The 24,352-nt window shown below is 45.0% G+C and overlaps 1 long non-coding RNA gene across 1 annotated transcript; it reads left to right on the top strand.

The window, feature by feature from the left end:
- The first annotated feature begins 3,881 nt into the window (after window positions 1–3,881).
- On the top strand, window positions 3,882–9,610 carry LOC140647438 (uncharacterized). Its single transcript, XR_012040765.1, has 3 exons — window positions 3,882–4,107; window positions 4,339–4,429; window positions 9,487–9,610. It is a non-coding gene; the product is annotated as an uncharacterized lncRNA (long non-coding RNA).
- Window positions 9,611–24,352: the final 14,742 nt, after the last annotated feature.

The raw sequence follows: 24,352 nt of genomic DNA, 5'->3' as shown, positions 1-24,352 counted from the left end.
ACGGAGATACTCTGGATTTGGGTTACTGGTGGGATGCAGGACCTCAAATCTGTCTGAGTGAACCAAAATGAGCATTCACAAAGTACGTATAGGAAAAAGTTAGTGGCTTTTTTTGCCTTGTACAGTTAGACACATTATCACTATATTTTCCATTTTACTCTAAAAATAGAATTAGGAGGCAAATTTTCCTGTCCTTTATTAACTTCACCAGTATAAGCTAGATTTATATTAGTTGAAATACGCATGAGAACAATGTGGAATTATAATTCTACACCAAATTAAGCAAAGACACTAATGGGTAGATTGTAATAATAAATATATAACAATAATAGAGAAGGAAATAGAATCGAAACTTGAGCTTTAGTCCCAGGCGCACACTCCCATAACTTTCCTCACCCTAGTTTTATTCCACTGAGCTTTATGATAATGGAAGAGCTGAAATGCAAAGATCAGAGTTAAATCCTGACTTTGCAATAACTCACAGCATCTGGTCTGCCTGTTCCTTCCTGGACTGCTCTCTCCGTCATTCTCCAGGCATCATGCTCATGATTTGCAGTGCCACTGCTATTTGACTCCATGACCTATCTATCATCTCCACACTTCAGCATGCTCATTTTTCTTAATTTAACCAATGAATGAAGTAGCTCTAAATCACAAAATGGAAATGAGGGAAAGTGCTTAACTGCATCTAAGAAAAATGCTGGCTAGACTCCTCCCTGGGAAAACAAAATAAATTTCTTTATTTTCAGTCTCAAGTTTATCACATACTTTCTCAGACTGAGAAAAGCTCCCTTACTAGGTTTACAGTTTCCACATTGTGCAACAGAGTTTGTTCTGACTCATCTGTATAATTCAGTCATTTTTGGATCAGGGTCACATTTTTGCAGATTAAGTTGCAGGGAAGAAACATCTAAGTGCTAGAAATAGTCATTCCAGACTTTTTCTAGTCAGTTAGTCCCTGCAGATGGTCAGCTAGAGTTGGTGCTCCTGCTTGCAGTAGACGTGTTAGGTGCATTCACGCTTCCGTGAGTTTCTCCACATAAACTCTTCTCTCCATTCCCACCAAGCCCTGCAGCGGGGTGTTCCCCAGCGTTGTGTAAGGACCCACCACCGCCTTGCACCCACCTCCTGTCAAACCCGCCTGGTGGCTCCTAGCTCCTATATTGGAAACTAATCCCCACCCATCTGCTCTGCCATGCTCAGCATCATTGGTCTCTGTTACGTTAAAGGGTCCTAAACTAGCTGCTCATTCTTGGCACAGAAGCTGCTTGCACACGCTTGGTGACCCTTGCGACCCTCCTGTGTGTCCTTTCTTTCCCATTATGGCCTTTTTTGAGAGGGGTAGCTGGACTGCACACAGTATTCAAGACAAGGACGCACCCGGTAGTATAGCTTTATACCCGGTAGTAGTGACAGTGGTTTGGTTTGGTTCTTCCTTTCCCTGGGCACGGAGCTGGTATTTCCGTAGCACTCTTGCTCCAGGACTCCATTCCTGGATGTTCACAGGTGACTCAGAGCTCAGCGTTGCATATTTAAAGTTAAGATTTTTTTTCCCCACAGTGACATCACTTTACAATGTTGAAATTCATCTGCCATTCTTATCTTCAGCTGAATTTCCTTCTGCAAAGTATGAATGAGTTCCTACATCTTAGGATTCAACAGTGTTCACCATCACGATGCTCGTAAACATCTTAAGAAATGGGCTGGTAGTAATGCATTCATAGTATTCTAATTAATCCCTTGTATTGCCTAACATCAAATGCAAAGAAGTATACTACTTTCAAAGCCAGAATTTAAAAGAAACCTCACCAATGACCATTTGAGAACTGTGGAAGAAAAGCAAATAATTAAAAGCAATTGATGCCATCCCAGCTCTTTGCCTGTGAGCAAAGCAAATTATCCACAGCACACCATTTTCTTCTGCTTTGAAAATGTGTGCATAGGAAAAAAAAAATCACTCTAGAATTCTCAGGCTCATTAGATCGTGTTGAAAAAAGGGTATAATTTTATTAATATTTTTGAAATATTTTTTACATCTTTCTTTTTCATGTGAATTTCTAAAAATTGTATTTTAAAAGTCACCATATTTCAGATTTTGGGATCTTTCTGTTACTTCTCTATCCATCAAGGGGGAAAAGAATAACACATTTCAAATTGCATGTGACAGTTTTTCCTCTACAGAAAATCACTAATAGTTATGTCAAAATTACACATTCAAAAAATTCTCAACCTACTCAAAAGAGGCATCATAGAATGAAGGTGTAGAAGAATTGAGAGCAATTTATGGCACTCATGAGCAAAAATAGGCCAAGTCATTGCTCCCAAAGTGTGTGCTTGGTGATGGATGGAGTAAAGATCAAGGCTAGGAGTTTTTCAAACAAAATATGAGATTCCTCAGCAGAAGGACAAAGTTCAGTGTGTGAGGAAATTGGAGCCTCCTTTTGCTGAGGGAAATGGAGAAGACACATCAAAATAATCAACTGCAAAAGTATTTCATAGTCTATCCTTGACTTTGGAGATAAATGTGTGATACTATCTTTTTCTCCCAAAGATATATGCATGACCGAGAAACTGGTTCCTCTGCTATTAGTTACAAGCAAACGAAAGATAAATAGCAATTAACAGAGATGATCATACCACTTACAAATCAGGACTTTCAAAGCTAGCACCAGTATTTTCCCTGAAAAAGGAGAAAAACTGAGCAGAAAATTTCACTTCAAACCAAATGCATCAACCTGCTTTTGAAACATTACCTTGCTGGGCTCAGTCCTGCTCCTAAAGCACAGTGAGCAGGATGGGGAGCCACGCCAGGCACACAGCAGGGTCAGGTTTTGCCCAACTTGCCCCCCACAAGCCTGGACAGCCAGCCCGCGGCCGCATGGCTGCTGGCAGGAAGAGGGGGCACACCGTGCCCTGAGATGGGAAGGTGTTTGGAAAAAGCAGGAGCCAAAACTGTCCAAACCAGGGTTCGCAGCAGCAAATGTCTCAGAGGGAAAAGCAGAGCGGCACGGTGGACGTGGCGCGAGAGCCGGAGCAGGGGGGCAGAGCAGCGCAGCAAGGGGGTTCTGGCTGGTGAGAAAACCTGGGGTGATAAGGGAGGCACATCAAGAAACCCCAAAGTACAAACCACGATGAGTCAGGCTGGGGGGAGAAAGGCTTGAGACGGAAGGGGAAGAGATGTGCATACAAGCGCTCCTGTCTGGATCCTCACGCATGATGCATATTTATTAAAGCCTGGGCACTATTTCTGGCTGAAGATATCACGTCTGCCCCTCCTCCCTCGTGTCCAAATTCAGTTTTCTTAGCTGGGTTTGGTTGGCTGTTTTAATCCCTTTTTTTTTTTGACTGGAGCACTGAAGCTCCAAGGGGTGTTAATGTATAGCCACTGTGGAAAATCTTGAAGGGAGAACAAAAGCATCCCAGCTTTTCCCAGGGTGGACAGGCAACGGCCAGAGAAGCATCACTTGGTCACAAGGCGGGAGCGAAAGCCAATGGGCCGGCTGTGGGCAACCGCAGGATGATGGGAGCAGCGGTTCGAGAGAGCAAGTAATGGCATGTGCAGCGAACGATGATGAAATGTGGCCGAACTAAATAGTTAGGCCCAGACTCTTGCCCGTCTTTCCTAAAGTCAGCAAAGTTTAGCTGGCCTTACAGCAAAGCCAAGCGGGGCTGAGAAATCAAGTTCGGTGTCATCCAGTTTTAACCACCCCGAATGCCTGCAAAGTGTACGCAAGGTTAAACAAAATTTACCGTAACTCATATTTTAAGTGTTTCTGAACTTGGCCGCCCACACAGGAAACAGCTTGGAGCAGGTGGTCAGCAAAGCCTGCAGATCACGGCTGGCTCCACTCGTGGTACTTGCGGGTTACTGACTCACTGCCGAATTATGAGCCCAAACAAAAGACTTTAAGATAAACTCGAAGTCTAGAAATTGAAGAAGACAAGGTGAAGGAAATGATGATCCCAGCCTGTGCCCAAAATGCACGCAATGGATGAAGAGTTGGTAAAAAGCAAAATAAAGCAAGGGGCTGTTGTGCTGGGGTTTGCTCCTCCTACTTGCCCAAGCACCTGAAGGAGAAATCAGGGGAGTGTGACAAGAAATGGCAGGTGAGGGAAAAGCTGTTCTCAATGTGTCATGCTGCTTCTAGCCTGCTAGTAAAAAACCCCCTGTATTTTAGAGGATATTCCAACCATCTCATTGGGCTGGAACTGTTTGTTTGAACATATAAAAACATTGAAATTCTTACCAAATAATCCGTCGTAGATTGAAGTCTTGTGAATACTGCCAGAAATTATTCCTAATGCCAATTTTTTTTTTCCCCCTGTCACTTTTCACAGCTAAAAATCTCACAACTGTGGGAGAAAATCCTACCAAACTAGAAAAAGTTTGCTGCTTGTTTATCAGCCATGTCACATGCTGAAGTTCTATGTGAGTATTACTTTCAAGGTACTCAATATTATTAAAATAGATGCTTGTGTTGCAGATACTGTTAAAATTACAGACATGAGGGCATAGAAGTCAGTTTTCGATGAGAATATGTCTTTAACTCCCTCCACCCTCATGCCCTGGTTTTGCTGTGAATGCCGTGCAGTGGGGGATTTTAGGCAGTTCACCGTGCAGTGACAAGAAAGGTTTTGCACAGTGACTGCTAGCCCTGAAGTTTGCACGCTCCCCTCCACATCTACAACACGCACCGTACGATTGCAGAATTTGGTGGATTATCTGGCAGCTGAAGGCAGCCCACGCAGGCATGTCCTCTTAGGCTGGTTCACAATCCTCTCTGGAAGGGAGAAAGGGCAAGCGGGAGGCCTGGGGGGAGCAGAGGCAGAGGAGGAGGTGAACACAGCAAACACTATGCATTCATTTGCTTCACTATTTCTCCCAGGCATCCCTGCGTGGTGGGGGTTGCTGCTTCATTCGGGGCCCTTCCATTTTCTTACCTGACTGCAAGGTCTGCCGTCACCCCAGAAGTCCCCCACCGAAGGGGCCGAGGGCACGGTCAGCTCCAGCCTCTGAGCGGCAGTGACATTAGTTTCTGTTTGCTCTATTGGCAGCTCTCCTTCCTCTCACCGTCCCTCCTACTGCTGTCTCAACAGCGTTCATTTTATTACCTCCCATTTATTTGGTGCATAAACCCCTGCACCAACAGTGCTTTCAATTTCTGTCGAAAAAGAGGAGGAAACTGTCACATTTCCTAAAAGGGGAGTTTTCATTCAGAGAGCGCAGATCGCACCATGAGTTTGCATGCTGTAAACTAGGTCTGTCTAGATGACTCACAGCGGTTGCCAGCAGACATACCTGTACAAACACACACCCTGAAGTATTATAAATTAGTCTAGTTGTCTAACGCACTCACTGAGTGCCTAATACTGCTGGTAAAATATGTGCTGTCTTTGCTAGCACGGGAGGATGTTGTAAGGTCTGATCTGAAGCCAGTTTAACTCAATGAGCTTTAAATCTGGGTTTAGATGGTGAGAAATGCTCCAAAATAGCTCTCATTCAGCAGAGGACATCAAACCGCTGGGGCAGCTCTTTTCATCCTTCAAGTGGGGATTTAAATACCCGGCAATACCGGGGTCTATATGGTAAGTTAACGATACTAGGAGCCAGCGCTCTCCTTCCCAGATTCCCTGGTTTTGTGTTGTAATCTTGGGCCAGGGCATGTACCATAAATGTCTGCCAATGTAGCAACACAGTTTAGAGGTGTGATCTCTCATATGCATTTTTGTACCAGGATGCTGTGTGAGCTGAGCTATACCACAAAACCAGTTGCACCCGTAGTAGGAGCTTTTGCTGGTATTAAAGTACTATGAAGAATTGCTCCCCTCTACTGTAAAGTTTCTGTGGCAGATCAGGACCACAGAACCATTTATTAAAACTAAAAATGTAGGAAGCCTAGTGCTGATCCGTACTGGGGAACCCTTTCTGCCTACATTATGTGGGTGAAAAAAATAGAGGTCTTTCCCTTTGGAAAGAGTGGTATATTTCCAAATATTCCTATTCTGTGGTTCAGCTTCCTTCAGCTGGGCAATGTGTTTTAAGCCACAAAGATGTAATAATGCAGCTCTGCAGAAATCTCTTTTCTGATTTATTTGTGCATGCTACAATACAACAGGAAATCTTCAAATGTTCTTTCTGAACTCCCCAATCACAAATTGTAAAATACCCCTCCATGCAATGCTTTCTAAGAACATTTCACGTGACATGTTTTCAGGAAAAACACTACTACTTGGAAGCCTGTGTGCATCAGGAATTCAGCGGTCTTCTACATCTTATTGAAAATTAACTTGCTTGGTTTTTATTTTCAGTACCTTAAAAACCATTGCTGTGGCTGTGCTCTTTGCTGCAAGTAGCTGGCAGAGCTAGGAAATAGGGAACTGAAAGACTTCGGGAATACAGATTTCCACCCACAGTTATGCTATTTTTCAAGGCACCCATTTGATGCTGTTTACCTGCCTGTGTTCCTTTAAGTGAGTAGAAATAGCTCTGTCTCTCAGCGAGGCAGACCTGGTTGTGGTTACACGCTGGTCGCAAGCAGCCAGAGCAGAGCCTACAGAGGTTTGAGTGAGCTTTAAAGCAGTGAGTTTGCACGGTGGAGCAGTTTTGCCACCACAGCGTGAGGCTCAAGGATGAGCTACTTGACACTTCTGAAGCGCGTTTTCGAGTCCCAGGGAGCTGTGCGTTGCCTGCCAGAGCCAGCCTAATGCTGCTACCCAGCTGAACCCTTTAATTGCCCAGGAGCTTCTCTTCATCCCACTGTAGCAGCCGTGATAAGGCTCCTCTTGCCTAATTTGGCCCTCTAACAGGGAGGTGTGCAGTTATCCCTCCCAGCTTTGGCAGCTCTTCTGCAGCCTCCTTCCAGAGGTACACGTTTCCCCCCTTCACCGTCCAGGGAGCTGAGGTAACTAGCTGGGACTACAGGTCTTGCTTTATACGGCCGAAGTTGGGTGAAATGAAACCTTCCATTCGTGAATTCTGAGACTGCAGTGCCCTAAGTGGTTCCAGCGTTGGGACCCTTCAGCTTTTACTGTATCTTTATTTCACTGCAATATCCAGATTGAAAACACATTGCAGGGATTGTTTGGGGCATATATTAGTGTCAGATCTGTTCTATGAGTTTCTGAAATTCGGTATTCCCATGTTTGTAAGACAAGACAGCAGTTTCTGCATTAAGTTTTGGCTTTGATAGTTTGATGCTGTCTCTGAAGCAGATGGGTATTCAGTTCCATATGTCATCCAGAGCTTTGTTTTGAAAACACCAGGAAAAGATAAAAAAATAAAAGGAGAAGCAACTTTAGTCAGATTTTAGCCTGGTTCATTGACCATCACTAAAAAGTGGAGAGACATTTAACAGTTTTGTGGGTGGGGTTGAACACAGAAACTAGAGCGATGTAGCTTCCAGGTACATCTGCAGCGTAAATGAGTCAAGAAATTAATCTGAAACTCTTATTGAAAAAATGAATATTTTGCAATAATAAAATCTTCCGTTTTGCCACATTGCTTGTGTGAAAGATGTATTTAAAAGCCGCATGACTTTGATGCATTCTACTGGATATGACCTCATTATCACTTCCTTCCATTACAGTTAAAAAACCCCATAAAAATAAAGTTTTTAAAGGGCATTAACTACAAAGGAGTTTTCTGTTTCTGGGTCATGTGAGAGAGTTCGTTATCTAAAATACATAGTTTTACTTGTTCACACCAAAATCTCTCCAGCAAATTTTCTTGGCATAATATTGAGTGTCTTCCCATATATATTGGAGAAATTACTTGTTCCATCTTTAGCCAAAAAGACATCTATGGAGCCGTATATTTGGTCCCCACAGCTCCTGCCTTCTTTTTTTTGGCACCCTTTTCTCCCTGCCACACAGCTGCCACACACAGCTGTACCTCCTGCCCCGCCACGCGTACAGCTGCACTCCCGGTCAATCAGCGCCAGAAACACCACGATTCATGGTGAGATGGGTTTGGATGAATCCTCCCCAAATTTGCCTTTCCTGATAGCGGGAGCTGGCTCCTGAGCCTCCCTGGCATCCGTGCAGCGGGATCGAGGGAGAGCTGGGGACAGCAGCCCCGGCAGACCTCTCCAACTCAGCCCTCCCTCTCGCCCATCAGTCGTCAGCATCAGCTAACGGAGCCATAATGGTCTCGTTGCAGGGTTGTACAAGGCCCAGCAATAGCATTCAGACCTTAACGCGAGCCCACCAACCACGCCTGTAAAGCTGTTGGGTATTAAAGTGAGGAAGGCAACTGGAGCACCTAGCCAGATAACCACCCTTCCCCATGGAGATCATCACAGGGGAGAACTAGAGGCCTTTACAAGTTAGCTTTTAACCTGCAACTAAAAAAGTGCATACATATCTATTTTAAACCAATACCTTTGGTAAGAACATTGGATGGTTTCATCGCCTTTCTTTTTTTAAAGACTAGCGAAGGATTTTGTACACACCCGCAGACATGCACATTCGCACACAAGTGCATGCATTTTTTTTAATCGTTAATCCAGACAAACTGAAGATTATGTTGTCGCATTAAAGGCTAATGTGATGAAAAGATCAAGGCATTTAATGAAGTGCAAAATTCATCCTACTTACGAAATGTTGCTCTCTCCAGGGAAAACTCCATACAGAAAATGTGGCTTTTTAATGAAAGTTATTTGTGTCTGTTTAATATTCTGGACCATGAGAACAGATTTTTGTTGTTGTTGTTTTGGCATGTTAATAGTGTGGAGTGCAGCACCACTTCATTTTTTCTAACAACTTGAACTCTTTGGCAGGCAGCCCCGCGCAAGAGTGGATTACCTCTCTGCTTTAATGGGATAGTTCATTAGCAGATTTGGTCATGTAATTGGGGAGGATAGTAGAAAAATTTTAAGAACTTCCTAGCTGCTCTACGCTCAGTTCACCTCCTATCGAGCGCTGGGAACCCAGACCCACCGCAGTCTCCAAGACACTCAGTTAATTACCCTCTGTCTTGGAGCGATTATTCCTGCCCCAGCTTCCTCGTTGCAGAGGTTAAGCACTGTCTAATGAATGTGGAGGGAGAATTAAAAAATCACAACCCTGAGTGTGCAAAGATCAACTGTGTGAGACATTTCAAGCTGCATTGTAAAGATGGAGTTAGCAAAGTGCACGTAAAAGAGAAATCCCTCCAACATGGGCAGCTGCCCGTGACCATCACTGTGCAAGTAACATCATAAAAACCTCTCGGAGCAGGCTGCTTTGCAGGGATTGCTCTGCCTTACACTCGTACGCATCTTGTAATACTTAGACGCAGCGACTGAGTAAGCAGCTTGATACCACACAGTATTTTACTTGCAGTCAAGTATACCTCTATTCCTACTCTCCAATAAATTGCAGAGAGATAAATTTGGAATTCCTTGTCACGGGGATTTGGAGAAAAGAAATGCGTTAGAGATGAATGCTTTCAATAGTTTCTACAGATTAGGTCTAAAGCTAAAAATCACCTGTTTGCTTTTTCCTAAGGTGGTTTTCCCTTACAGCTGAGATTTGCAACTGATGATATCCTTGAAGCGAGTGACAGTATGAAACTACTTATTTCCAACAGTAAGGAAATTATGTATTATATTGCTCACAAGAGGCATGGTGTATTCTGTTCTTGAAAGTCCATATTCAGCTGTAAGTTTTACAAGAACGAGGTTGTCGGAAGCACTGAACACTCCTGGCCCACTCCTGAAGTCAGTGCAAACTGGGGATTTACTTGTAGTTATCAGAGTGTGATGACAGCTTGCTCTAAGGAAAACCTGAATTACAGGAGCCATGCAGCAGATGTGGAAAGCTTGGACAACCTCATCACAATTGTCTGTAGAGGAAGGAATGCTGCAGTAGGCTGACGATTATTTTTAAGTTCTAAAACATTCCTAAACCTGGGATTTGTGGGAGCGAGGGAGGAATCTTCATCAGGCTGTTCGCACACCGTCATGTTTCAGAATAACTGGAGTTTCAGAAAACTGTTCTATAAAATTGCTGTGTGACTTTTGCAAGCGCTGGCTTGGGATAGACACCTCTCATTTGGGACTTCTCTGGCGCAGAAATATTTTTACCAGGAGATATGGTGGATGCTAAAGGAAAGGTGGACACCCCTCTAAGCTTCCACGTACAGAGCTATAGTTGAACGCAGACCAGCTTTGGTGAGGAGGGCTCTGGCAGCGCTGAGGAGTAGACCAGGTACCTGGGAGTGACCCAAGCCTCTCAGAGCTGTGACTCCTGCTGCCCTTCTGCATTTCCGGACCTTTTAGTACCACCTTGCTCTCCCCACCACCAGGGAGGATAATCAGAACAATTCTACTGATTTAGAGGACTGAAAAACATGTCACTGTGTGACACAAACCCTGTAAGGCTCTAGCGGGCAGCAGGGAGTCAAAACTGACTTACTAAGAAGTTAGAGGTGGCCACAGTGGTTCTGAGAGTACCCTTCACGAAGATATTGTGAACAACACATGGCTTTCAGCAGGTATTGCCCATTTCCTAACTAGGAGCAGTGAAAAGCCACTGTTTTATTTTAGATTAGAAGCTGCAGTTGTGGTACCTTTCAAAATGTACTTTCTATGTACTATGTACTTTCAAAAAGTTGCTATGTACTTTCAAAAAGTCATAGGTTGTATGAGAGGCACGCAATGTATAAGTGGTAATATGTGTCCAGAGTCCAAGAGAAAGAGAATATCAATAGGGTGTTTATATACACCCCAACCTTGATTCTTTACAGCTGAAATGGCAGAAGAATAGGTCTTTAATATTTATATGTTAACAGCTAGTGTAAATTCCCTGTTTAGGGCTAGCCTGCATGGGAAATTTTGCCCTAGCAGCTATGCCAGGGTAGCTTCCTTTGTGGACTCTGTTCTGGAATAAAAAAATCATTTTACTTCTTAATAACACTTGTATTCACAAAATGGAAATACTGTTCTGGAATAAGGGGATGTTTATTCTGGAGTGCCACCCATATGGGGAGTCACACAGAATGGTAACAGAATACCAGTTCTGTCCAGAATATTTACTCTGGTTGATTTTTTTTCCAAGGAGAGAGCCTTGTGACAAATACATAAGGGTTGAGTATGCCGGATGCAGAAGGCATATCTAGGGTAGGAACAGATTTAGAATAGCTCAGAAAGAGCCATTTTTTTAAATTTTGGAAAAATGTCTTCTTCAAAATGTTGAAATTTTAGAATTCTGGGAAAGTTCCTTCAAAACAAACACAAGACCCTTAAAATGAGTGGAAAACACAAACACTCTCCAAAGCAAAGCTACCTATTTAGAGAGTTACTACTACCACTAGCGCATTGACTACTCGTGTTGAGTGCTGGAGTAGATTGTTTTTACTCTCTCTGTACAAAATGGACATAAGAGATTGCCAGATTTCTGGTATTTTATCAGAAGATGGACAACAACCCCATAGCTCAACTGAGAGGATCCAAGTCACAAACATTAGCCCAACAAAACACTGGGGTTTTGGAGAGGGTCTACCGAAGGAGGGCAGCAGCCCGTGGCCTGTCCTTGATATGCAAAAATAAATCTTCGATCAGAATCAAGCTTACAGTTTGATGGACAACGCAGATATTAGGCTTGCCTATAAAACACAAACACACAGATTCAGCAGTTGAAAAGGTTAAGACAGAGACTCTTCTTTACAGCTGCGCTTTCTGTTTTAATGCATTCTGTACAAAACCTTTTCATATGTCTGAAAAAGAAAATGCCTACTTTAAATGATTAGGGTGCTGTCCTCAGGGGAAGTTAAAGACGTCCATGGTAACAAAATAAATAATGGAGTAAAAAATGGTTCACGCTTTATTACAGCATTTCACGATAACACAGATCTTTTTTTGAAGTGTTAAACTGTGTCTTTTATTTAGTAAAGCATACCAGCCAACACTGGCATTCGGCAATCTGCAATTTATTAGCCATGATCCTCTTTCATCAGAAGTCATTCTAAATAAAATTGCGGCTGTTTTTTATTTACTGTAACTCATTGCATTCACTAAGAATGATGATCTGGCAGGTGAAAGTGAACAGCAGAGAAAACTGTCAGAGATTTTTCAGGCGGGGCAGCTGCACTGGTGGGAATGTCACGGGGCAATGGCAAACATGTGGAGGGGCAGCAAGGACCCCACATGTGCTGGTGGTCACACATGTTCCCGACGTGGGCAGCGGTGATGGAGACCTCTTTCCAGCAGTGAGCTTCGCTCCTCAGTGCAAAGCCTCCTTGAGGACCTGGGGAACCTGCCAGAGGACAACAATGAGCCTAGCACTGAGTTTCATAAGAGCAGTTCATGAGGCAGGTACAAGAGGAGGTTCAAGGTTAAGGCAAAAATTGATGCCTTCAGGATTTTGCTGAACAGCTGAAGTTCTCCTCCTGAGATGTAAAAGCTGTTGCTGGGAGCAGGGTAGAGGCTTAGCCTTTGTGAATCTATTTTTAATTAGCACCTCACTTTCTGGGAAACGGACTCTCTGGGATATACCTTATGTAAGGAAGGGCAGCGCACCCGCTGCAGCATGCCTTGACAACCACTTGAGGGAATGACCTCAGTTTGAAAATCTTCCTTTTATTTTTCCAACTGGCAGTTTACCAGTTTTTCTGAGGCATGTGGAAGGAGAAAATCATCACCAGCTTTGAGCTGATCACTCCCCAGAATGATCCCAGCCTGCAAGGGAGCCTTCTGACACTCAGCAGAGTCTGTTACTCCTTGTTTCGTGCATGTGGATTTTTAAATTCCCTGATGAAAAGTTGAGCCTGGCAAAGGCACAGGTACATCCTGCCTCCTGTATCTTTTCATCTGTGCTATCCCTGGGAGATCTTGCATTCAAGTTTCCCACTTTTCAAAAATCTAGCCAGTCAGGCAGCTTCCTCCATCCTCTATGCTTTATGGTGAGAATAAGGGATTTTATCTTTTTGCCTTCAAGTCTGAGAGGGGGGAAGGTGAGCAACACATGAGAGGTGCATTAAGGGCCCAATCTAGCTGCCACGCGAGTGGGGAAGCTGCAGAGGCATGGACACACCATGTGTCTCTTGTAACACCTTTGGTGGACGTGTTACAGGAGGAAGGGGTTTTGTGAGTTCCTTGTCCTGGCCCTCTCTTGGGTGAATGTCACATCTAAACACCAACCCAACACGCTATCAGTCTGCCAGCCTCCAGCCTCCAGTTATCCTCATTTCTTACGTGGAGAGACATGTATTCAACATCACCTAGAAGTGGGAGATGTAGGCCTCGCTCCAGCAAGCTGCCCATCTAAATGATACCTCAGTAGTATAATCTGAACAGCCAGCAAAGGAGTAAGATGTGCAATAAAGACAGATAGAGTCTTTGATACAGTCATGGCAGGGCTTTTAAGGTATTTTTCCTCTCTTCTTGGGTTATGTCTTTTGCAGAAAGACACAATTTGGTTTGCCCATGCTCTGAGCTATGTATGCACAAGCCAGCTGTGCACCAGAAACCACATGGCCATGATTAGTGTAGTGCTATGCCCAAGCTAATAAACTGGGCTCCAAAGCAGGATATATTCAGTTGGGCTCACTGCCACCCTAATATGTCTACCCAGCATCCATCTGGTACAACATGCAGGCAAGGCATAGCTTCCTTTCCCTTCAAAAGACCATGTATCTGCACCCTCAGTTATCTCCCCAGTGCTTAGGGGTTAGCTCTGGAGGAAGGAGCATGCTGGAGGAAGAAAATGAAATGGAGATGCCCCTCACCTGCCAGGCAAGGGTGAGGAGGAAACTCTATGGACTGTGGTCAGCTTGAAGGAAATTAGGGGGGATTAAGAGGAAGACACGGTAGGAGCAGCCAGGACATGCAAAGGCAAATGGAGAAATAAAGACTTCATTCATCCAGCTGTGGTAGATTTTATGGTGGTATAGGCCCAAAGTCCTGCTGGTGACTGAACATGCCGAGACCACAAGAATTCATCACTCACTGCCTCAGCCAGGTATGAATGCCCTGAGCAGAGGGTACCTCTCACATTGCCAACCACATTGCTTAGCCAAACACCAAAAACCATTTGCAGGATTTTTTGATCCTCTTCTTTCTCAGGTCCCACCCAGAGTGGTACCTCTCGGTCACGTCCCAGTCCTCTCTGCGCTGGTTCCTGGGAGCCTCCGTGGTCAGAGGTGCCCCTGACATCCATAGCACCAGCACCAGCTAAGCCCAGCTGAAGAAAAGGAATGGAAGCCAGTACAGGGAATTCTCCCATCCATTTCCCCCAGCCACGGAGGTTTGTAAGATTTGGTGCGAGAAAATTGCCAAATGAAAAGTTAGACCTGTTGTGTTGGATAACTCTGGAGGTGTAGGAAAAGAAAATTTGTCTAAACCACAAACCCTATGGAAGCGGAAGCCACAAAGATTTTCATCTTCCCTTTCATTCCCTCTCTCATCCTCCCAGTTTCAGTCCATCTCGTACAGCTGCTTCCCATTTCTTTCCCTCCTGTTTCTCTTGAGAACTTGCTTCATTGACTGTGGTGTGTTTGATGGAGAAGGTCTGGCTACTTTCCAGGCTGAGTCACCTCGAAGGGCAACTGCTGAAGCACCTCTGCTCTCAGGTGCAGAGCATCCAGCCTGTATGTCTCTGGTGAGCTGAGGAATAAGGCACGATACTGCAGAAGTCAAATGTATTCCCCATGTGATGCTGTAAACAGCTATTTTATTTTGCTGCTACCATTAGACCACCCTAGAGCCTCCTAAGCTTCTCTTGAGGCAAGAATTCCTCATTTTAGAAATAGATCCAGGGAATCATATTAAGTCCTGAATGAAGCTGGGGGTGGGGGGAGGGTTGAGTATTGTAGACACAGGTCTTGCCCGAAAGTTTTGAGCTGGAGCTGGATGCTTCCACGAGAGGGGAGGGGGCAGCGGGAGGAGGAGGCAGAGGTCCTCGCAGGCCCTCCTCTGGGGAGCTGTAATAGATTCCCGCACATTCAATTAGTGGGATGGAGAGCAGATTAAAAACAGATTATTGTCGCTGTAGCTCATGCTGAGCAGAATCTTCGCTCTGCTCAAGATGTTGCTCAGATGTGCGCCAGGGTGGCCCTTTACCTTCCCAGAAGTGATTCAGGGGAGCGTTACCTTTCCTACCAGAATAGGTTTAGCCTGCTAATATTCACAGCATTTTTGCAAAGGTGGCTCCCTGGGTACACGTGAGACTGCAGTTAGTTAAAAAGAATTTTATTTATCCATTATTCTTTCTTTTTTTTCTCCCTGACTCCTGTGTTGCTTTTAATCCATACTAGAAATTTGTAATTTCCTTAAGCAAAATGCTCAGGGTCATTTGCATCATGACCATGCAAATATGTGCATAAACATCCTGCTTTCTAACAATGCTTTGTTCTTTGGTGGAGTTTGTGAAATTCTGACCTTTATTGTATTTGGGTTTGCATCTTAACTCATTCAGCAGGGACACAGAAAGAAACAGGCTGCACAAACCCTATTCATACACAAAGCACAGCAGCAGCAGCAGCAACAACAACAAAAGACAGCTAAGATAAGAAGAACACATCTAATGGGAAGCTTTTCAGTCCAAATGTGGCGGTTGGATGGAGTCGAGGCATGGCGTGGTAACCAGGGAGTCTGTCAAAGCTTTAGGTAGAAACAGGAAGCCAAGCAAGATGGGCAGCAGTCTGCTTCACTGCTAGCTTGTAAAAAGTCCTGTCAGGCTGCTTCCCATTCAGCCTTGGAAAAGTCATTTCCTCTTTTTTTGCCTCCATTCCCTCTGTAAAATGTGGGTGAGTGCTTCCTTCTTTCTAACCCTTTCATTTTTCTCATGCAGCGACAGTACAGGTTAGGCTTTGTTTCTCTTCCTGTAGACACTGGGCCCCAGATTGCTCCTGAGGATGCTGGCTCCTGCTGTTGTACAAGCAAACGAGATGATAGAAGAAAAGCTGGAGGCAAAGAAGGGGGATGTGCATCCTGAAAATCAACCTGGAAACAGAGAGGACACGTATTAATTGGTGCTATAACTTGCCCCAGTTCTTTTGACTGAAAGCATGTTGAATATGCTTCCTTCAGCCTAAAGATAAAGAAGTGATGCCAACAATAAAGGCAGAATTTGGAGAAACAGGACCCTATGAACTACAGCTAAGTAGGATCCTAGCAATGCAAAACGAAGGCTATGGCCCAGGCAATAGCCAGAAAGATTTGCCAGACAGAGGAAACAGACTTCCAGGAACTCGGAGGGCATGGAAGTGAGGAAGGGTACAGATTGAAAAATACAGATATTTGAGGAGAGAGAAGAACATCAGACCACAAGGTGCAAAGCTGGTGCTGAAAACCAAGAGGTGACTCAGAGGACAGAGCACACTTCTCTGTATGAAAGATCTGATCTTAGAGATTTGTATCAATTAACGTGGATCACCCAGCACAAGGCAAAAATGTTTTCTCCTTCTCATGCACTCTTAGTCATTTTTGGAGGAGGTGGGCAGGGAACAGGAGAGGATGTACATATATGAATGTATATTTATACATAGACATATATTCATGGCAGGACCTTTATGTTGCACAGAACAGACCGTTTCTGGGCACTTTTCCATATTTAAAAATACGTTCTGGCAATTCAAGTGAATAACACCCAGCCACTTCCACTTTGGCCCGACAACCCCCTCTCTTTTCTTGATTTTGTATGTCTCCCCGTAACAATGTGCTAAGCAGAGCCCAGGGGCTTGCCAAAGCAAGCCTCCTCACCACCGTGCCCTCCAGACCCCCGAAGGCTAGCTCTGGCGAACTCCTGGAGGAAGCAAATTCCAGAAGCAAGAGTTCACCCTTGGAGCAGGCACGCAGACGGGAATACTCCTCTGCTGCAGAGATTTCAGATACGTGGTTTCTGGCCCCTGTCTAGCATACACAGTGTGTGTTGGTATGTAAGTGATATAGTTGCACTTTGTATAAGATAACCTTCCTTTTTTATGTAAATAGATTTCTGGTTGCAGAACAGATCTTTCAAAGGCAAAGTACGGTCTAATGAGGTTGTCTGAAGTTCGTGGATAATGTGAACCAAAGCCTTGGGAAAGTAAAAAGTTGCCCACCCTGTAATCTGTCTGCAGTGCTCACTCAAATGGATATATTTCAGGGGACCGCGTTGGGAAAGGAATCTAAAAGTAAGACAGATAACAGGGTGCAAGAAGATACAAACAAGGTCAAAAAAGCAAAGAACATAAAGATTATTTTATCAGAATATGATACTGAATGCAAAAATATGACACTAAATAAACAGTAGTGATGGTAACTAAATGCTAGTGTTTTTGGCTTTTACACAGCCAGAAGAAATCTCCCAGGCTGGGAGAAGGGCACGATGAACTGCAGTCCTGGGGACTGGCTAGAGGGTGTCCTGCTCTGTTCCCATCACCGGGGACCAGAGGGCACATTCAGCCTCAGGGCTTGATCCTGCTGTCACTGATACCGCAGAACCCACTGGGGTTTCTCTGGAGAAGTGGCTGGAAGCCAGACAAGTGTGTTAGAGCACCACAAATGACACAGCATGACCATGCTTAAGTGAATGAATTTTACTCTTCTTGACCAGGCCATTTTTTGCCGCAAAGCAGAAAAATATGTTTTTCTTCTTTGTCAAAGTGTTGTGTGTTTTCATCCTCGCTTATCAATACTACTGTGAAAAACAAAATAAACAGGCAACCAAGATGGACACTCTGCATTTCTAGGTTGCTTTCCAAGGAAACGATACCTGTCCAGCCACATGATCTCTTGTTGTTCCCCTGTAATAACTTTTGGAGAGGTAGCCACTTTCAACCAAAATTTTGATGGCAAGTAGAAGCGCCAGAGATTACCAGGAAGGGCAGGTAGAGCTCAGCCCTATCTGTCCCAGGAGACAGAGGCCGGGCAGGCAGCATGCCTGCATGGGGAGCCCAAGCACCACAGGCTCTGGTGCAGCCACAGCCACCGGCTGTCCCCTGTGCAGCCCCTGGCAGGGGACACGGGAGGAGGAGTAAGGCACCCGGGAGGGAGCTGAGGGCATTGAGTCTGGGGACAAGAGACGAAGTGGTGCGAAGGTCAGGATGCTTAGGGGACATGGAGAGAAAAGCTGGTAATGGAGGAGGAGAGGAAGATGGAGAGCTGGGGAAGACCTGGGAGCTGTACTGGAGCAACGCTGGGAAACCAGAAGCGACAGCTGGAGAAAAGATGCGTTCAGCAAGAGGCCTCGCAGAATGCAAAACTCTAATAAATAGTTATGGAATAACTTCTTATTTTCAGGCCAATAAGGGAAAGGAGGCACGCAGCTGGGCTTAATGGAAAGGCTTTGCCTTGCTGGGGTCAAACAAGCAGTTCCTTTGGACCGAGGCTGAAGGTCTGGATCTGCACCTGCCCTCAGCGGTAGCTCTGTTGTAAGGGAGTAACAAGCACCAGCTCCAAACTCTGGGTTAGCTGGAGAGGTGCTTCCTACAGGAGTGTGAGTGTATCCTCCACCTGGGGACACCTCAGTCCCTAAAACTTGTGGCAGCTCCAAGGGATCTGTGAGGGTATTTCCTTAACTCAGCCCCTTCCCTCCCCCCTTAAACACCTTCCTCTTTTACAAAACTTAGCAGAAGTATTTTAATTTTTCAAGCCCTGCAAGTTCTGGGGAGAAATATGGGGCATTTGGCCCTGCTCAGATTTTTAAGCACAGTTGGAGGCTCAAAGGGAAAGACATGAGCTGAGAGCAGTGGAATGACTGAGCCTGTCTATGGAAAAGTCTAGCAAGCAATAACTAAAGTCACAGTCATTTAAGAACAAACCAGCCCTAGAGCTACAACAGCCACGCGCTTGCTTTAGGCGGCAGACTCAGTGCACAGCTCTTGCTAGCAATGAGGAGGCTCCACAGGTGACAACTGGCCTCCACTACTGAGAGAGACTGAGGTAGCTCAGGACAGATAGGGGGGATCATTAAACCAAGTGGGAAAGCCATGTGCTGTAGCCAGATAATGTACTCTTCTTAACTGATTCTGTCCTGAAAGGCTAAAACCTGTTGGCTTTCCACTGCTTTGTCAGTATGAAAAAATAACCAACCAGGTATGCCTGTGTAAGGTCAGTCATGGAAGGACACACTAGTCAATAGTTTCTCCTCTGCTCTGATGCTGAAATGCCAACAGCTCTGCAAAATAAATTCATAAGGCTGAATAAGGCTCTGCAAAATAAATTCATAATCCAATTCAGCTAGGACTTTTCTAGGTTATAGAAGTGTAAGGAGAGAGTCTTTGCAGCTTCTATTTGCAGGGAAACAGGAATGGTTTACAGCAGTAGTACTTCCTGCCTGCAGTTTAAACATAACATGACAACTGCCTTAGCATAAAAGCAAAACAAGAACTGTTCAAAATAATTGTCTTTAACACCATTTCAGCAATGACTACTCCACACTGGTGACAGCTTTCATAAAGTTTCACTATGAGAGAAGTTCATGGTTTCCCAGGAGCTCCAGGCATCTAAAAGAAAATTTTGGCACTTAGGAGGCTGCCTTAATTCCAGTAATTGCTTAAAGAGTTCAAGCACGAGCCTTCCTCTGGCCTTTAGCTAATCACTTTTTTCCTCCAGGTGAGATAATTTTTACATATCTCACAGAGATGCGGAGAGGCTTACTTAATCATTTTGTAAAACATTCGAAGTCACGTGCAACCATTAGGTGTTAGGATTGTTGTGTGCTGTCTGTAGCCACCTTTGGACACCACGCTTTCTGTGTGCTGAGAGCAGGCAGCGCTGTGGGAGATGCTCACTCCGTGACACTCTCTTCCTAAGAGCCACCATAAGAAAGAAGTTTAGTCGCAGCAGTCACGTCCAAATAATGTTAAGTATCTGACTAGGTCCACAAGACAAGGCGGTTTAAAAGTTCTGACTCAGATTTCATCCTTATCCCACTACTCATGAAAGTTAAGCTGACCGTATTTGCATTCCCACAGACATATATGCAGACCATCTATCTGGTTGGGAGCCATTTGTCTTCTGATACACACAGAATTACCTGTAAATGTTAAAATGTTCCAGGTCTTCCAACAGTAGATGTTCTTGGGTCTCCAACAGATATCTATGTACCCCTACATGAGATGTAGGGTGAGGAAGACGTAGGTTGCTTTTGGAGAAGTAATGCATGTCCGTAATACTGATTCAATATATTGAAGGTGCAGTTTTAATTAGATGCTTATAAATGCAGGTTTTAAGTAAATACTTGAACTATCAAGGATAATCCGTGTGCTTTTAACCTGACTTTACAGATCTCTAGTGCACCACAGAAGAAAGATACCCACGCAGCTCCATAGCTGAAATAATTTGTTATACTGTCAATAGAGATGTGATAGCTCTTTGCAGTTAACTCTGCCCCCACAGTGTTTTCCTCTGCTGTAAACATTAGGTATATAACATTTAAAATTAATTACTCGACAGGTAATACTTGACACCTGTAGCACTTTCCAGGTGAATGTGAATGTATTTCCTGTACAAGGCAGGAGCATTTTGCTGTCCTTATCCAAGTTGTGGAGGAATCAAGGCAGAGCAGTTAACAGACTTGCAAGTCAGCATGGCAAGTGCTGTTTTCTGTCTGTCTGGTAAAAAATGCAGATGAGACACAAACCCCCAGATTTTAACCATTGTCTTGTGCACAGGCATCCTTTTGGGTCTACCTCAAAGTTTGGTGAGAGCTCCAGGGGATGGCAGCTGGTGGAGAGCTGGCCTGTTCACAGGCCATGTAAGGAAATGCAGAGCAGATAAAAAAGCAGAAACAGAGAATGCAAGTTTTTAGTGATATTCAAAACAAGTCGCATGCAGCTTTTGCGGTGTGTTTTCTGCCTGCAGTCTAGTCCTTGAGTCTTTTTGAACTCTGCGGTAAAGTTGTGTAGGCTTTTTTTCAGCTTCCTCTTCCCTGAGCGCCTCAGAATAAATGCCGCTTACCTTGGTAAGTCTCAAACTCCCAGCAGACTAGCAAGCCTGGGCAATTTTCGAGGGAGCAGAGAAGGCTTTGGCACAGGCATTGGGAGAGCCAGGCTCTGCCCTTAGCCATGCAGAGGACTTCTCCCAAGCAATTGCTCCAGCTCCAACATGGGGAGAATGAAACAGATGTTTCTGTGCTTTAACATGTACTGGTGAAGACTGAAATCTTGCTGTTTTGAATAACAGACTCACCAGAGGAGTCCTCTTTCCTGTGTCTTAATTTTTACTGTTGTGGTCTTTTTTATTCCATCTATATTTAGTTGGAGAAGGGATTTAGAGGAATGTAAATAAGTTGAATGTATGTCTGTAAACATATGAACGAACTTGGCAGTCCACTGTCAAGTGTTCTGTTAAACGTGTTGACATGACCATACTGTATTTTAACAGATTTAGGAGCCTGCCTGGTTTCCCACTCTTACTTTCTCTCTCTCGTCTCACACACACAGACATAAAGACTCATTCACATTTTAAAACCGATCTAACCAGGCAGGCACTATATTTGGCTGTGCAACAGACAAACTGAAACTTCTTTTAGATCTTGGGCACCTTAAGTTAACCAGTTACTGTTACACAGACAGATGGATAGACAGATAATTTACTTGTAGATTACCAGATGGGTAACATTCATTTTCTTTTGACGTCTGCAAATAGCTCAACCTTGCAGGCTGACAAGAAAGTCACAAGTGGAGTCAATAAGGATACTGCTTGTGTGTCCTACAGCTCTGTCACCCTGAATACTTTTTGAAAGCTGTGAGGACAGCAGTTGGAGTCCCCAGAAGTCAGGGCTCCTGCTTGTCTGCCAAGAGGCAGTTTATCAAAAGGAAAAACATCTTGGGCTGGACTCTCTGGAGTGCATATGCTGTCTAATATATCCTTGAAGAGGAAGCATAGTCAATTCTCTGCAAATGGTCATCCATCCTACTAGCCAATAATATCAGGTGCTGAAAAAGTCCCTCCGTATAAATTATCCCATATTATTTAGCCATCTCTTAGACTGGCCAAGGTGTTTGCCAGCTGTTTTAACAAGTTTCTCTGAGCAGCAGCAGCATCCACGTAATCGGCCTTAAACAGTGCAGTGGCCACAGTGAGGTGACATGACATGTTCTGGGGAAGCAAGTTTTACCCAGAAGTTAAGATCGTTTACTGAATTCTCCTGAAGTGAGAAGACAAGTGGTCTCAAAAGCCGTATTTCCCCCTCTTCCCCCTCTCCCCCTTTTAAAAACATGATTTTTCTGGAGTGTTTTGTGAGCAGGCATGCTCACGTACAGCAGACTCCACAGCCTGCCGGCTTCCGACCCACACAGCCACCCTGGGGGAAGCCTGGCCCCCGGCCAGCTTGCTGAGCCACCCTTCTGCTGTGGGTCCACCTGACTGCCCTGGGGATGCACTCAGAGACCTGCCCGCTGAGAAGGCAGCCGGTCTCGTCCAGGGAATGAGGGCATCCGGTTCTCATCCAGGGAATGCTAAAGCACATGGAGGACAGGGAGGTGATTTGAGACAGCCAACATGGCTTCACCAAGGGCAAGTCCTGCCTGACCAACCTAGTGGCTTTCTATGAGGGAGTTACCACGTCAGTGGACAAGGGAAAAGCAATGGATGTCATCTATCTGGACTTCTGTAAAGCCTTTGACACGGTCCCCCACAACTTCCTTCTCTCTAAATTGGAGAGATACGGATTTGATGGGTGGACTGTTCAGTGGATAAGGAATTGGTTGGATGGTTGCATCCAGAGAGTAGCGGTCAACGGCTCAGTGTCCAGATGGAGATCAGTGATGAGTGGTGTCCCTCAGGGGTCCGTACCGGGACCAGTGCTGTGCAATATTTTCATCAATGACATTGACAGCGAGATCAAGTGCACCCTCAGCAAGTTTGCAGATGACACCAAGATGAGTGGTGCAGTTGACAGGCCAGAAGGACCGGATGTCATCCAGAGGGACCTGGACAAGCTGGAGAAGTGGGCCTGTGTGAACCTCATGAGGTTCAACAAGGCCAAGTGCAGGGTCCTACACCTGGGTCGGGGCAATCCTCAGTTTCAATACAGGCTGGGGGATGATGTGATCGAGAGCAGCCCTGCAGAAAAGGACTTGGGGATACTGATGGACAAAAAGCTGGACATGAGCCAACAATGTGCGCCTGCAGCCCAGAAAGCCAACCGTATCCTGGGCCGCATGAAAAGAAGCATGGCCAGCAGGTCAAGGGAGGTGATTCTGCCCCTCTACTCTGCTCTGGTGAGACCCCACCTGCAGTACTGTGTCCAGCTCTGGAGCCTTCAGCACAAGAAGAACATGGACCTGTTGGAGCGGGTCCAGAGGAGGGCCATGAAAATGATCCAAGGGCTGGAGCACCTCTCCTACGAGGACAGGCTGAGAGAGTTGGGGTTGTTCAGCCTGAAGAAGAGAAGGCTGCGGGGAGACCTTATAGCAGCCTTCCAGTACTTAAAGGGGGCCTATAGGAAAGACGGGGACAGACTTTTTAGCAAGCCCTGTTGTGACAGGACAAGGAGCAATGGTTTTAAACTAAGGGAGGGCACATTTAGACTGGATTTAAGAAAGAAATTTTTTACAATGAGGGTGGTGAAACACTGGAACAAGTTGCCCAGAGAGGTAGTGGATGCCCCATCCCTGGAAACATTCAAGGTCAGGTTGGACGGGGCTCCGAGCAACCTGATCTAGTCAAAGATGTCTCTGCTTATTGCAGGGGGGTTGGACTAGATGACCTGTAAAGGTCCCTTCCAATCCAAAACATCTATGATTCTATGATTCTGTGATTCTATGAATGACCTCAGGGCAGCTGGTCTGTCCAGAAGAATCATTTCCATTGCACTGGCAGCAATGGCCATGAACACCAAGCTCTTGCTGCTTTTCAGGGATGTGGTTTTGTTCCATTAATAAAAAAATATGGAAATGCTCAATGATGTCTACTAATGCAGAGTGAGGTGTGAGCACAGTAGGCAAGAGTCCATTCAGGGGGTTTGGGGGCTTGATCTATATATATAATTTTAATGAGAAGAGGCAGAGTTTAATGACTCTGTTTTGAGCAGGGGAAGTTGGAGTTGTTTTCAAGCTGTTCCACAAGGCCCAGTAAAAAAAAGCTGACGGGGAGCGAGAGAATAGGTATTTTCCTCAAACCTTTTTGACCTCAGTGGTTGAATTGCTGGGTTTGTTTTGTTTTCTTTTTAATGTAGGAGAACGATGAACTTCCAGCTCTTATGTGCTGATCCCATGTGGTTCAAGTAATCATGATGTTGTATGTGAAGCTTCTGTTAAGCTTTCACTTTTGACCGCTGAAGACCAGGCACATTTCAGAGGTGATAAACTGCTCAGTCTCTGATGGGAGAAAAGGCCAGTGGTACCTGCAGCCCCCTTTAACCACCCACCACATTGCGACCAGCTGCCGTGCCCTGCTGCTTGCTCTGCGCAGCTTCATGCACGCCCCGGGCACCAGCCGAAGCA

The sequence above is a fragment of the Ciconia boyciana genome, chromosome 1 (assembly GCF_034638445.1).
Source record: "Ciconia boyciana chromosome 1, ASM3463844v1, whole genome shotgun sequence".
Classification (NCBI taxonomy): domain Eukaryota; kingdom Metazoa; phylum Chordata; class Aves; order Ciconiiformes; family Ciconiidae; genus Ciconia; species Ciconia boyciana.
This window is presented reverse-complemented; position numbering and strand designations above follow the sequence as displayed.